This window comes from Lytechinus pictus, chromosome 17 (assembly GCF_037042905.1).
Source record: "Lytechinus pictus isolate F3 Inbred chromosome 17, Lp3.0, whole genome shotgun sequence".
Lineage (NCBI taxonomy): Eukaryota > Metazoa > Echinodermata > Echinoidea > Temnopleuroida > Toxopneustidae > Lytechinus > Lytechinus pictus.
This window is the reverse complement of record NC_087261.1, coordinates 14,958,439-14,971,166: the sequence shown is the minus strand read 5'-3', so window position 1 is coordinate 14,971,166 and position 12,728 is coordinate 14,958,439. Positions and strand designations below refer to the sequence as shown.

At 35.6% G+C, this 12,728-nt stretch overlaps 2 long non-coding RNA genes across 3 annotated transcripts; both read right to left on the bottom strand.

The window, feature by feature from the left end:
• Positions 1-1,134: 1,134 nt before the first annotated feature.
• On the bottom strand, positions 1,135-4,020 carry LOC129278257 (uncharacterized). 2 transcript variants are annotated; one of them, XR_010296331.1, is made up of 4 exons: positions 3,999-4,020; positions 2,381-2,477; positions 1,861-1,980; positions 1,135-1,379 (listed from the first exon to the last, which is right to left on the bottom strand). It is a non-coding gene; the product is annotated as an uncharacterized LOC129278257 (long non-coding RNA). The 2 variants fall into 2 exon arrangements; XR_010296330.1 differs by lacking the exon at positions 3,999-4,020 and having other exon boundaries at positions 2,381-2,539.
• Positions 4,021-8,645: 4,625 nt separating this feature from the next.
• LOC129280245 (uncharacterized) lies at positions 8,646-11,308 on the bottom strand. The gene is made up of 2 exons (XR_010296311.1): positions 11,196-11,308; positions 8,646-10,394 (listed from the first exon to the last, which is right to left on the bottom strand). It is a non-coding gene; the product is annotated as an uncharacterized LOC129280245 (long non-coding RNA).
• Between the last annotated feature and the right edge of the window lie 1,420 nt (positions 11,309-12,728).

Here is a 12,728-nt window from a genome sequence, read left to right as displayed (position 1 = left end):
TTCCTTCTTCTTTTCCCACTTGTTATCTGTCTCCTGGTTTCCATAAATCTCGTCTTATTTCTCTTCCACCCCTTTTGTTCCTACTTCCCACATTCTAGCTCTCTTACCACCCCCCCCTCTAAATTATCTCTTCATATGTGCTCCTCCATTTTTTTCTCATCTCTTTTCAATCCACTTCTCATCACTCTTTCCCTCTCTCGATCTGCATCTCATTTTGAATTTTGCAAATTCCAAATCCCTTTCATTTTAGCTCTGTACAAATACTATATGAACACAAATGAAAGACATAAAGGAATTCTCTGGTTAGTGGTGAATTTTATTAATTAGCCATAAAAAATATCACATTATCAGAGGATTAAGCTTTACCTTTTTCTTAAGCGTATGTTAATACTTTGAACCAAAAGAATTTTTTTGTATGCTGGGGCAGCGATCCTGGGGAGGGGCACAGTTCCCACCACTTCTTTAAGCACTGAAAAGTGCCTTTTTATGCAAGAAAAATGCCCCCTCACGAACGTGTACTGTGTCCCTTTCACCTGACGAGAACCTGTTTTAGGTGTTACCAAGTGCTCTTCCTTGTATGCAATTTTTTAACCCCAAAATGCCCCCCCCCCCCCTGGAACGTGTTCTGTGCCCTTTCATCTGAGGGCCCGTTTCATGTGTTAAAGAGTGCCCCCTCGCCTTCTTGTAAGTGCCCTTTCTCGAATCACTACCCCCTTTTACCCAAGAAAAGTGCTCCTAAAGAACTTGTTCTGTGCCCCTTTCACCTGAGAAGGACCCGTTTTATGGCCACCATGACGATTGCCCTTTGAAACAAGAAAACAATATTCTCATTTCGATAATATACTTATGAGTGAAATCCTTTGTGCATTAAGTTTAATAATTCATGAGTGGGGGTATATAAGCAGTTTCGTACAGATGGAGGGGGGGGCTTGAAGGACTCTTGCCCCCCCCCCCCCCCCAACAAAAAAAAAAAAAAAAAAAAAAAAAAAAACACGACCAAGAAAAAAAAAAGAGAAAAGGGTGAAATATATCATTCTGAATATTTTAGATCTTTTTTTTAAATGTCAAAATTTTGCTCGCTCGCAACTTCTTAAAAATATCACGTAATACAACATTTTTCCTATGCCCCCCCCCCCCACTTTCAACTTCACTCCGCCGCTCCTATTTGTATGTTTATAGCTTCTCCTTTTGCAACCAGTTTTAATGAAAATCAACAAGAAATTTCATACGTCATGAATTTTGGGTTGTGATAATAATTTTTTTTTGTTGTTGAAAAATTGGACTTGGAAAAAAAACCTTTTCCATCTTCATCAAGTGGTTCCTAAGTCAGACTCTTGAATTGTTGGATTTCTTGAATGAAAACATCTGTTACACCAGTCCTGCAGATTGAAAAAATAGAGAAAGAAAATCAATGAATTTAAATTAAAATTGTCGTGATTTATAAAACATAAATGTTTTAAGAAAAGTGAGACTATACATATACCGTATATGATTCTTCAACACATAACAGGAAATCTTACTTCTACTAATTATAAACTTGTACTTCCATAAAGCATATCACTTAAACCTGTTCTATACAGTTTACATACCACTCTCCATTATAACTACATGTACTCTATGAAAAAATGTCAGAGATTTCTCATAAATCTGAATATATGAATCAACATATGTAAAATATATAAATAGTCAGAATTAAAGTTGATATGTTTTGTTGCACAGAATATTTTGATCTGTGATTAAAAACGACACTAACTATAATCTAAAAACAAAATTGAAATGGGTTTTTCAAAGGCAGGTCTATTTGTTGCCAAAAAAATGTGAACAACCTCCATTATTAACAATATTCACTAATTAACTCACTCATATAACTGCTGTAGGTTGTATTTCTCTTTGTGGTCTAGTCGCTGTTCTATTAGGCCTACTTCACCAATTATTTATTATCATCAATCACCTCCATGGAAATTGTAAAACTGCATCATCCTATTGGACAAAATGTAAAATAACAAGATTTAAAAAAAATCGTAAATCTACAAATATGAAATATGAATATCACACTAAAGAATGAATAAAATGAATTTTTGTAAAATATGGAAAATAGATATTGCTTTGTTTAAAACAAATAGGAAATAAAAAGGCCATTTAATTACTAGTAGATCTAGGACATGACCTTACCGGTATTTTATAAATTTGCCCAAGGTACATAACTTTTGGCATTGGTTCTATTTTAGACTCGAGAGCCTGTATATTTAAGAAGTGTCTATATTCATTACAGATCCTACCTCTTTGTGGCTCGGATTATTTTTATTTAATGTAAACATGGTTAACATTCAATGCATGTAATGTATCTGTAATTTTGTATGGGTTAGTTTAAGTTTTATACCTGGATGAGAATCTGCAAAATGATGCATGCACTTATGATCATCATCTTGAACCATATAGGTAGACCTCTACTGTTTTTCTTGTTCTTCAAACTCAACCTGTTTGTGAAAGAAAAGAGAACAATAATAAGAAGTGATCTTTTTCATGGCCGTATGTATAGGGGGAGGGGTTTGGGTAAGAGCTGAAATGTGAAACCTTCATCGAAAAGAGAATTGCATGACATCCTTCAATTTACTTTAGAAAATGCACAAAACGGCCCTAGGTAATATTGGTCGCTTCAGGCCCTCGCTTTCTGAATTTTAGGTTTCTCTAAATTTTTTCACATGTCTGCCCCCCCCCCAAAAAAAAAAAAAAAAAAAAAATCTGCATCTTTTTATTCCGAAACTTAATTCATTTGATTTTAACAACATAATTTCATAATCTCATGCACTAGGTCTAGATCTATTTGTAAAAAAGTATAGATCTATAGTCCAACCAGAATCAGTGCTTCGTGACAGCATTCATGTATCTAAATAAGGTCTAGATCTAGACTATCAATAGACTCTCGATCTATCTAGACCTAGAATGTAAAGCTAACTCTTCGATGACTTTACCTAGATGTATATCGATTTAGAAATTTTTGATGTCTGACTTTTATTCCTGGCTAAACCTTCATTGCCATTATTTACCGAGAGTAGATCTAGATGATAGATCTCCTTGGTCCACTGACAGTCATACTCATAGTCATAGTCATACATGTAAATGTAGTCGTTTAGGCCCAGACCTACATCTAGGCCTAAAATTATAGACCTAGATCCTAAGCCCTGGGGGTACGTGTCGAGGGTTGGGAAAGTAAAACTAAGTTAGATGACTAGATAATAGATTTGAATTAGGTAGGCCTAACGTTAGATCTACGTACAAGCATCGATGGATAAAAATAACATAAACAGATGAAGTAAAATTAGGAAGCAAGACTAGGCTCTGTTAACCATGTTAAAAATTAGATCTTGATCTATTGATAATAAGAGTAAGACAAACATGCAGAGCAGCATGTTATTTCTAATACCGAGTCTAACTATATATTATAAATAACAATAAGAATTAAAATGGGTGGGGGGGCTAAATGCAGAAGAAGCCTGAAGTTATGCAAAATAAATTTGATATCTGAAACTGACGAGAATCTAGTGAGGATTTACACAATGATGACAGGCATATCTTCTTTCACACTCCGCTTCACAGACTATTCCTGACTGAGTCTCGATCTACTGAAGATAGATGCAGATCTCCCTCTAGATCTAACGTTATACAGTGTACAAAAAGAAGCTTCATTCTTCTTATTTTAATCAATCGTGGGCTCCCGGCCCGATTTTCTCTCGATGCCCAGCCGGCTAGGAGCCCGTACAAAATACATGTGGTTGACACAGCGGCATAACCACTGAAAAGCAACATACAGGCTGCACTGGGCCGGGCGACGATGACAATCTAACTTCAATTTCAAAGACCAAATTCTGCTTTTCTTTAACAGAAGAATGATATCAAACTCTCTAATTAGTTAAAGAAATAACCTAAGATCACAAAATACAGTGTGAAATGTGTAAATAGTCCACTGAATTAATGTGGTTATATCAATTTATACGTACTCACCGGAGTGTTCGTAGGTCCATTTTTGTGTGGAAAGAAAAGTTTCAGAATGAATAAATTAGATGACGTAATGAGGTCAAATGAATAATTAATTCTGTAACACGATACCACTAGTATCGATGACAAAGAATCGGGGAAATCGCGTATTAATGACGCTCCTAGCCAATGAAAAGGCCGGATTATGAATATCTTCATGCTCATGAATGTCAATGAGGGCTTATTTTTGTCTTCAAATGATCGCGGTAGGCGGAGCCTAATCTCATTTGTTTTGTGCTGAACGCGCACGCAGCTTTCGGTCTAGTAATATATTATAAGGTCTTTGGGTGAAACAAATCTGTAAGAGCTTAGATACGCACAGATGGCTAAACTGAGCGCATTAATAGTTTTTATTGTGTTATGTTGTGCAACTGAAAATTCGATAGGATCTATAGCATGCATTGGAGTGGACTTATCTGCCGCCTTACCACTGTTTCAGACAAATATATGGATGTACGGTATATCCTACACTACAGCTGTTCACATCCAAGTATTAAACATAGTACATGACTATAGTGAAAAATTGAAAAAATAATTTTAAAACTTTGATGAAATATAGATACTTACTTTTCATATCTTTCTGTTTATTTGTCTGTTTTTTATTAGATTGGCATAAAAGAGAACCGCCGAGTGACAATCCTAGAAACTATGACTGCGTAATACAGCGGGATTCGCAAATGAGTTACAAGTGGATAATCTGCCCGTGTAATTTTCAAGAAGCAAATCGAACGAACATGCCTGCTACTGTCTGTCAAATACATCAAAGGTGAGCCGATAGCCATGATAGCGTCATCTGAGTTTTCGCATTTACTACGGAGTCACTCTCTAAAACGCATCGATTCCTTTGAAAATGCAATTAAAATCACAATGGAAAGCTGAGAGGCTTTTGTCGAGAGTTGGTGGACTGGGACAGCAGATCATCCGAAGATTTCCGGAAGATTTGCATCGGACGAACAATGGCAAATACGTCGTTGTCCAGAGTCAAGAGATTCCGATGCTGTACGTGCCGGTCCATAAACTTTCGACAAAAGCTTCTCAGCTCTCGGCAAATGTGATTTGACTTGCATGTAAAGGATATGGTGCGTTGTATATATAGAGTGTGTCTCCGTAGTATATATTGCGAAAAATCCGGCTTTCAACGCAAAAGTTCAAGGGCCTTAATTTGGATTCGAGTAGAAACTTCTTCTAGCTTTGGTGACTGTATTATTGAGTGAAAATTCAAAACCAGTCTCATCTTTCGATTTGTGATTATCCAGGCCTATTATTTAGATATAATTTCTCAAAGTATTCACTACAATCGGTCATTTGTGCTTATACTTTCGTAAATTTGCCTACCTAGTATACTTCGTCAAAGGAGGCGGTGAGGAGAGTATAGTTTTTAATATCAAAACAGGGACGTCACCACGGGGGGGGGGGGGGGGGGGGGCGACCGCACGCCCCAAAGACTTTTTTCAAGTAGTGAAAACATAGGACGAATAGGGGGCAAGGGGAACAGAAAGGAAGATGGAGGACTGGGTCTCACAACTTCTTTATACTGCCATGCACCACTGTTCAAGCACTATAAAATATTGAGTAAAAATTTACCCAATATTGGGTAAAAAGGGAACAAGCATGTTTGCTGCGTAATTTTTTGCCTCGTATTGGGTAAAATGCAAGTTTAAAGGGTGAATTTCAACGCAACATTGCGTAAAATTTACAAAATATTTTGGTACATCATTTTACCCAGAAAGCATACATGTTCCCTTTTTACCCAATATTGGGTTAACTGTTTTTAGAGTGAGTGAAGTTACTGATGTCATCTTATGTTCGTCATACCCCCCCCCCCCCCTTCGAAATTGCCTGACGCTGCCCCGGTATTACAATAGAACATTGGAAATACAAATATTAGAACTATCCATATGCTGGGAAAAACTGAAACTACAGAAGAGTTTCATTCAGTTTTTGAGGGTGTCGTGGTCTAGTAGTGGTTACGACTCTCGTCTTTCGATCAGAGGGACGTGGGTTCGAAACCCAGCCATGGCGTGTTTTCCTTCGGCAAGAAATTTACCCACATGCTGCTGCACCCAACCCAGGTTATGTGAATGGGTACCCGACAGGATTAACGCCCTGATCACTGGAAAGCAGCTCGAGCTAAAGCTGGGGCAATAACAATGCACTTCGGAAAAGATTATTTCTAGATTTGATGATGGCGCTTTATAAATGTCTATTTTCATTATTATTATTATTATTATTACTATTATTATCATTACTACTACTACTACTACTACTACTACTACTACTACTACTACTACTACTACTACTACTTTTATTATTATAATTATTGTTATTATTATCATCATTATTATCATTATTATTATTATTATTGTTATCATTATTATTATTATTAGTAGTAGTAGTAGTAGTAGTATTATTATTATTATAAAACCTTGTGAGGAGAAGTAGTTTTTATTTGAAATCGAGAGATTTTTTTTTACTATAAACTGAATGGAGAAGCTACTCACAATGGCCCGTATTCTGAAGTCCGGTTTAAAGTTTTGGTTAAAAGTATGGATAGCCAATTGTTACATAAGTCACTAACAGTAGAGATATCATATTTCAGCTCATTTGGCTCTCAAATCATTCATAATTGTCTAGGAAGTATAAATATGATTGTCTTCACCCTCGATGAATCAGGAAAGACCACAGTAAACGTAAAAAACATACAACTTAATAAAAATTTTGACACTTTTGGCTTCCCATAATTTTAGCAAAGAGTTAGACCATGGTCTAAGTTAAACCTGACTTCAGAATACGGGCCGTTGCCACGTACTAGCTTTGTGGATCAAGAGCGTTACACAGTGAGCACTACAATGTTTATAAAGTCAAGCATGTATATACGGATGATATTGTGTGGTAATTAAAAAAAAATAATTGTGATTATAATCTGGAAATGAGCTTAAATTTGAAAATATAACATTTTCTCAATGTTTATATAATTTTGAAGTCAGGATCTTTCAATTAATTTTCAAATTAAACTGCTCTATATCATTTGGAATCTATATATTTTCTAAAGGAGAATCACATCTCATTCCAGAACTGTTGTCATAAGTTATGTGAGCTATAGACCGCATGTAGCGAGAAAAATGTTATTGATTCGTAGACTTTTGTATGCTCCGTTACTATGTTTTACTTTTGGCCGAGCGATATATATATAAATATTTATATATATTCTAGGATATATATCTCTATGATCTGCATACAGTGAAAAAATTCTGAAAATGACAAAAATCAATAAAATAGGATTCTTTTCAACCCTATAACAAATCATTTTAGATGTTTATAATGCATAATCATTATCATGTGATATCACGCAATAACACCACGTTCCCCTCCCTTCTCCTTTTTTTCTCTGCCCTTTTTTCTTTGTATTGTTTTTTATTTTTTTTATTTTATTTATATACCGGTGAATCCGCCACAAGCCTTTGCTATTAGGGCCTTACGCCTTTTTCTATACACATAACATATACATATTTATATTCTTCATGATAAACTGATTTTTGTATGAATTTATGTTTACAAAAAATGTAGAGATTATATTGTAAAATTGAATAAAACAAACGTTTATTTTACTTTTAAAAATAATATCATATTTACATGATATTACATACTATATAATTTCAAAGGCTATTTGTTTTAATTCATTATATGTATTATATTTCCTACGATGTAACAATAATATTAGATGAGACCTCTGTGTGTGTAGGTTGTATATCAAAACGCTCATCACAAGTTTTTCATCTGTATGTACGTAGAATGAGTAATCGAGAATGTAGAGTGATCAGTATCATGCGTCACACGTTCCTTAAAGTTCATCGTTTGGTTCTTGATCAATAAACACCGAAAACAATGATATGGTAGCCTCACAGATATTAAAATGCACTTTCCCCTTTTCGTCATAAAGCCGTTCATATCAGGTTTATTGCATGTGATGATCGACTAACGACCGAGACATAATAGCGAGTTTTCGCATTGGCAACGCAGAGCGAATTCAAGGACACAGTAAATATATTGGAATTGCCAGTCAAATGACAATGAAGAGCTGGGAGGTCTTTGTCGAAAATTAGTGCAAAAACTCCCTAATGCCAATGTCACACCAATCAGACTAAATCGACCAATGATATGCCACTCGATTAATTCAATCGCTGTGGAGTCGGTTTCGTTGGTGTTACTGTACACTCTAAAAAAAATATTGAGTAAAATTTACCCAATATTGTGTAAAAAGGGAACATGCAGGCTAGTTTGGTAAGATTCTGTCCCATATTATGCAAAGTGCTAGTTTTATGGGTTAATTTCAACGAAACATCGGGTAAATTTACACAATATTTGGCTTCATTTTCCCCACCAAACATGCATGTTCCCTTTTTTAGAGTGTGGGATAACATAGATAATCATGGAAACCCCCCCTCCCCCCAAAAAAAGCTATTCAAAATGTTTCACTATTCCCTTCTTTATTCTTTTTCATCTTGACTTTTTTCTACTTTATATAATATCTCCAAAGGAATTTATATATTTATATAATACATATAGATTATCCAGGAAACCCAAAAACACTAAACAGAAAACTATTCAAATTCTTTATTTTGGCTTCCCTTCTTTATTTATTTTCATTACGATTATTATCTACCTTATACAGCTATATATAATTATATTTCCAGAGAAAAATAATTAATATTTAGATAATCTAATTTTGTACGAACAATCAAATATTCAAAGCTATTGTATATGATCGAAATTTTGGAATTAATAAAAGAGAAAATTAATTCAATCAAGCGATTTTCATAATTTTTGCAATGATATATATATGTAATATAATGCAAAATTTCAAAAAAGTGTAGACTAATAGAACCACAATTCCAATGTTTACCTTTTAAATGACCGAAGAGGATAAAATACTTTCATGAATACATTCATTCATGCCATCAAAAGAGGAAATAAAATCATTTTCAAATAAATCTTGATCAATGTTTTTTTCACATTAGGGTTTCTTTTCTCTCATACAGGCTCATCAATAAATAAATTCCATATCCCATTGCAAAAATTTAAAAATTCACAAAGTTTTGTCCGATGTAACATACTTACAATTATAATTATAATACCAGTAAAATACATTTTCATTAAAGGAATACCTAGCGTATATGTGATATATGCCTTTGAATATTCGTAAGGAGAAATTCAATCTTTATGAGTCTATACAATCGATTAAAATGTATAATATATATTGCTTTATTACTTAAAATGGAAAAGTATTTACATGTGCTCCAAAGCACTTCAAGTCTTAACCTGGTATGGCAAACGCATGCAGTAGTCCGTTGGCTGATGTGATGACTATTCGATATGCTGACTAGTTGATGTACTGCTAGGTGATGTGCTGACTAGTTGATGTGATGATCATTTTATGTGAAGACTAGTTGATATGCTGACTAGTTGAAATGATGAATAAGTTGTAGTCACTGGCGGATCCAGGGGGGGGGGGCATAGCCAGACCTGCTCCCCTTTTTGAGAGCCATAATCAAAATTTGTAAAGTAAATCTACCGCTTTTACCCAAGTGTGCCCCCTCCCCCTTTGAAAGTGAGGACCTTTGTTTTCTTTCTTTTGCTTTTCAAATTTTCTGCCGACAAAATGACCTCCGATTTTAGGTGAAAACCTATTAAAAAATCATTTTTTTTACTTGTCAAATTTTCATAGGAAAATGTGCTCCCCTTTTGGAAAATCTTGGATCCGCCCCTGGTTGTAGTTGATGTGACAATTATTTGTAGCGGCAATACTAGGATGTTGTATAGTGATTGGGCTAATGGAGGGCAAATGGAAATAATGAAGCGGGTGCAAGGCCGGATTAATCTCCATTTGTATCCCCTTCATTACTTTTTCAGAGTTTGCCTCGGGACAAAGGAGGGGAAAGGGCATTTCAACTATAGGGGATGTCTCCATACCCCCCCCCCCCCATCTTCCACTGGTGCCGCCACTGAATATTTGATGTGATGACAAGTTTATATGCTGACTAGTTGGTTGGATGACTAGTTCATGAGGTGATATGCTATGACTAGTTGGTGCATTGACTGGTTGATGTATTGACTATTTGATATGATGACTAATTGTTGCGCTGAACATGTGATGACTTGGTGATATACTGAATATTTGATGTGCTGACTAGTTAATGCGATGACTAGTTGGTTGTCGATTGAGTGGTGGCCGTCTCATTGGCGTTGATGATACCAAGAAGCACGTTCTTATAGTCTCCACTGGTATCATCAGTGACCATGGTAGCTAGCGGTGTAGCGTGCTTCTCCATGAACATCACCTTTATAGAAGCCAGATCGATCTAAAACAAAGAACATGATGAAGAGAGTGCGTAATAAGTAATGGGCATTCCAGCAAACATGGTAAAAGACATTGTAAAATATTGTTTTCTTCAAACTTTAACATGGTAATTCTTTAATAAAGGCCTTTCAGTATCTATTCAAATGTTAGCTTAATTGTAAAAGCATTTTGCACTGAATTTTACTGCAACTTATGGAGCATGTATAGGATTATGACTTCATGGACATCTGTATACTGTAAAAAATATTGGGTAAAATTTTAACCAGCACGAGGGCAATTATGTATCCATCCAATTTGGGGCAGTATTTTACCCAATGCGGGAAGCATATTATCCAGTAAGGTTAAAGAATAAGCAGCAATTGCTTTAGAATGAGCAAAATTTTCATCACACTGGATAAATAAAAAAAAACAAAGAAATGCCCAATGTTGGTTGGATGCATAATTACCCTCATGGAGCATTTTTACCCAATATTTTTTAGAGTGTATCAATTCACTGCATTCATGCCTATACTAGTATATACTTTGGCGCAAATCGAATCCACATCTCAACAAATAATACCTCCTAATTTATCCAAGCGTGAACCACATAAAAAGGGTATCAAATTATTCTGGAGAAGATATTCTTTCAGTCATGAGTTTTGTATAATACAATAATTTTGTATAATACAACAATAAGATAATTATAGACATGATATTTCATTAAATTGGCGAAACTTGGTGAACATTTTTTTTCCGGACTCACTCGTTTAGGCATGTTAGGGGGGGGGGGGGTGGCTTTCCTGTATACGAATAAAGTACTAACCTCGGATCTGCCCACGACGATTCGGATGAGTTTATCATCATTGGTACCCAATCCCTTCATCGCGTAGTACAGAGAATCGGCGTAGAAGAGAATCGGTTGGTAGATACTCTCGACTGTAAGATTATACGATCAAATTAAACCAGATGAAACGTCAATGAAATCTGAAAATGAGTCACTGTCGTTAAAAACAAGATAATCTGTATACCCGTAGGATGTGAAAAAATTACCCATATGTTGAATTTTATTTTTTATTCCCAGGGCTTTTTCAAAGTGTAAACATTTTTTTATACGCACTGTATATACATATATATATATATATATGTACTCAAATACAAGATATAGAATTACACTGAAACGAGTTGTCATTTTACATGAAACATTATCCTCTATGTTTATTCACAGTATTAACTACACAAGACTTACTACTCCTCCAGATGCACATAAACCCAAGTTAATTTCAATGCCGGCAAATTAGTCGATTTGACATTTTCTAAACCTAGAAATGATCTTTCCGATGAAGTTTTTTTATTGATTTATGTTCCTATGGGGTCCTAGAACAAATTCAGCTTGGTTGCCCAAAGTTGCCGTTTGGGTTATTTTGCTAATTTGCATAAATCCAAAATGGCCGCCACATGCCGTCTTAAAAACCTAAGTTTTGAACCACTTGCCCCAAATTGACGAGGAATAACTAATTTCAGGGGTTTAGGGTTGTGTATAATCCATTTCTGTTATTACTTATGCAATATAAGGTCATCTTCATATCAAATCCAAGATGGCCGCCATCAGATGCCATCTTGAAAAAAATAATTTGAACCCTTTGCCCCAGAATTATGAGTAATACCTTTGTTTCGGGGTTTTTGGGTGTGTAGAATCTATTTCTGCTATCTATTTTGCAATACAATGTCATCTGCAGGTCAAATCCAAGATGGCCGCCAGATGACGCCATCTTGAATTATTAACTTTTGAACCCTTTGCCCCAGAATCATGAATGATAACTCTATTCGTGAGTCATTCGGTATGTTGATTCAATTTATGCTGTGATTTTGCATAAAGGAAAATCTTCAGATCAAATCCAAGATGGCCGCCTAAAAAGGTTTCCACTTTGGCGAGTTAACATCGCGAGTTATGGCGAGTTATAGCGAGTTGCCAAAATGAGGCACTCGCGATAACTCGCATAAAGCTCACCATGAAACTCGGGATAACTCGCGACAACTCGGCATGGCTCGGCGGAGCTCGTTCAAGCTCGGGACAACTCTCCTTGAAGTCGTGAGCAGTTTCAAAAATTTTGAACATGTTCAAAAAATTTGCTAACTCGCTGTAACTCGTGCTGAACTCACCTAAACTCGTTATATACTCGCAGTACTCGCAATAACTCGTAAGAAGCTCGAGATAAACTCACAATAACTCGTAATAACTCGTCACATCTGAGTATACGCGAGTGCGTTCCGAGTTTTCAAGAGCGAGATACGAGCATTGCGATCGTTTTACGAGTCAAGTGGAGTTGCCCACGAGATTAGCGCGACTTTAGATCGA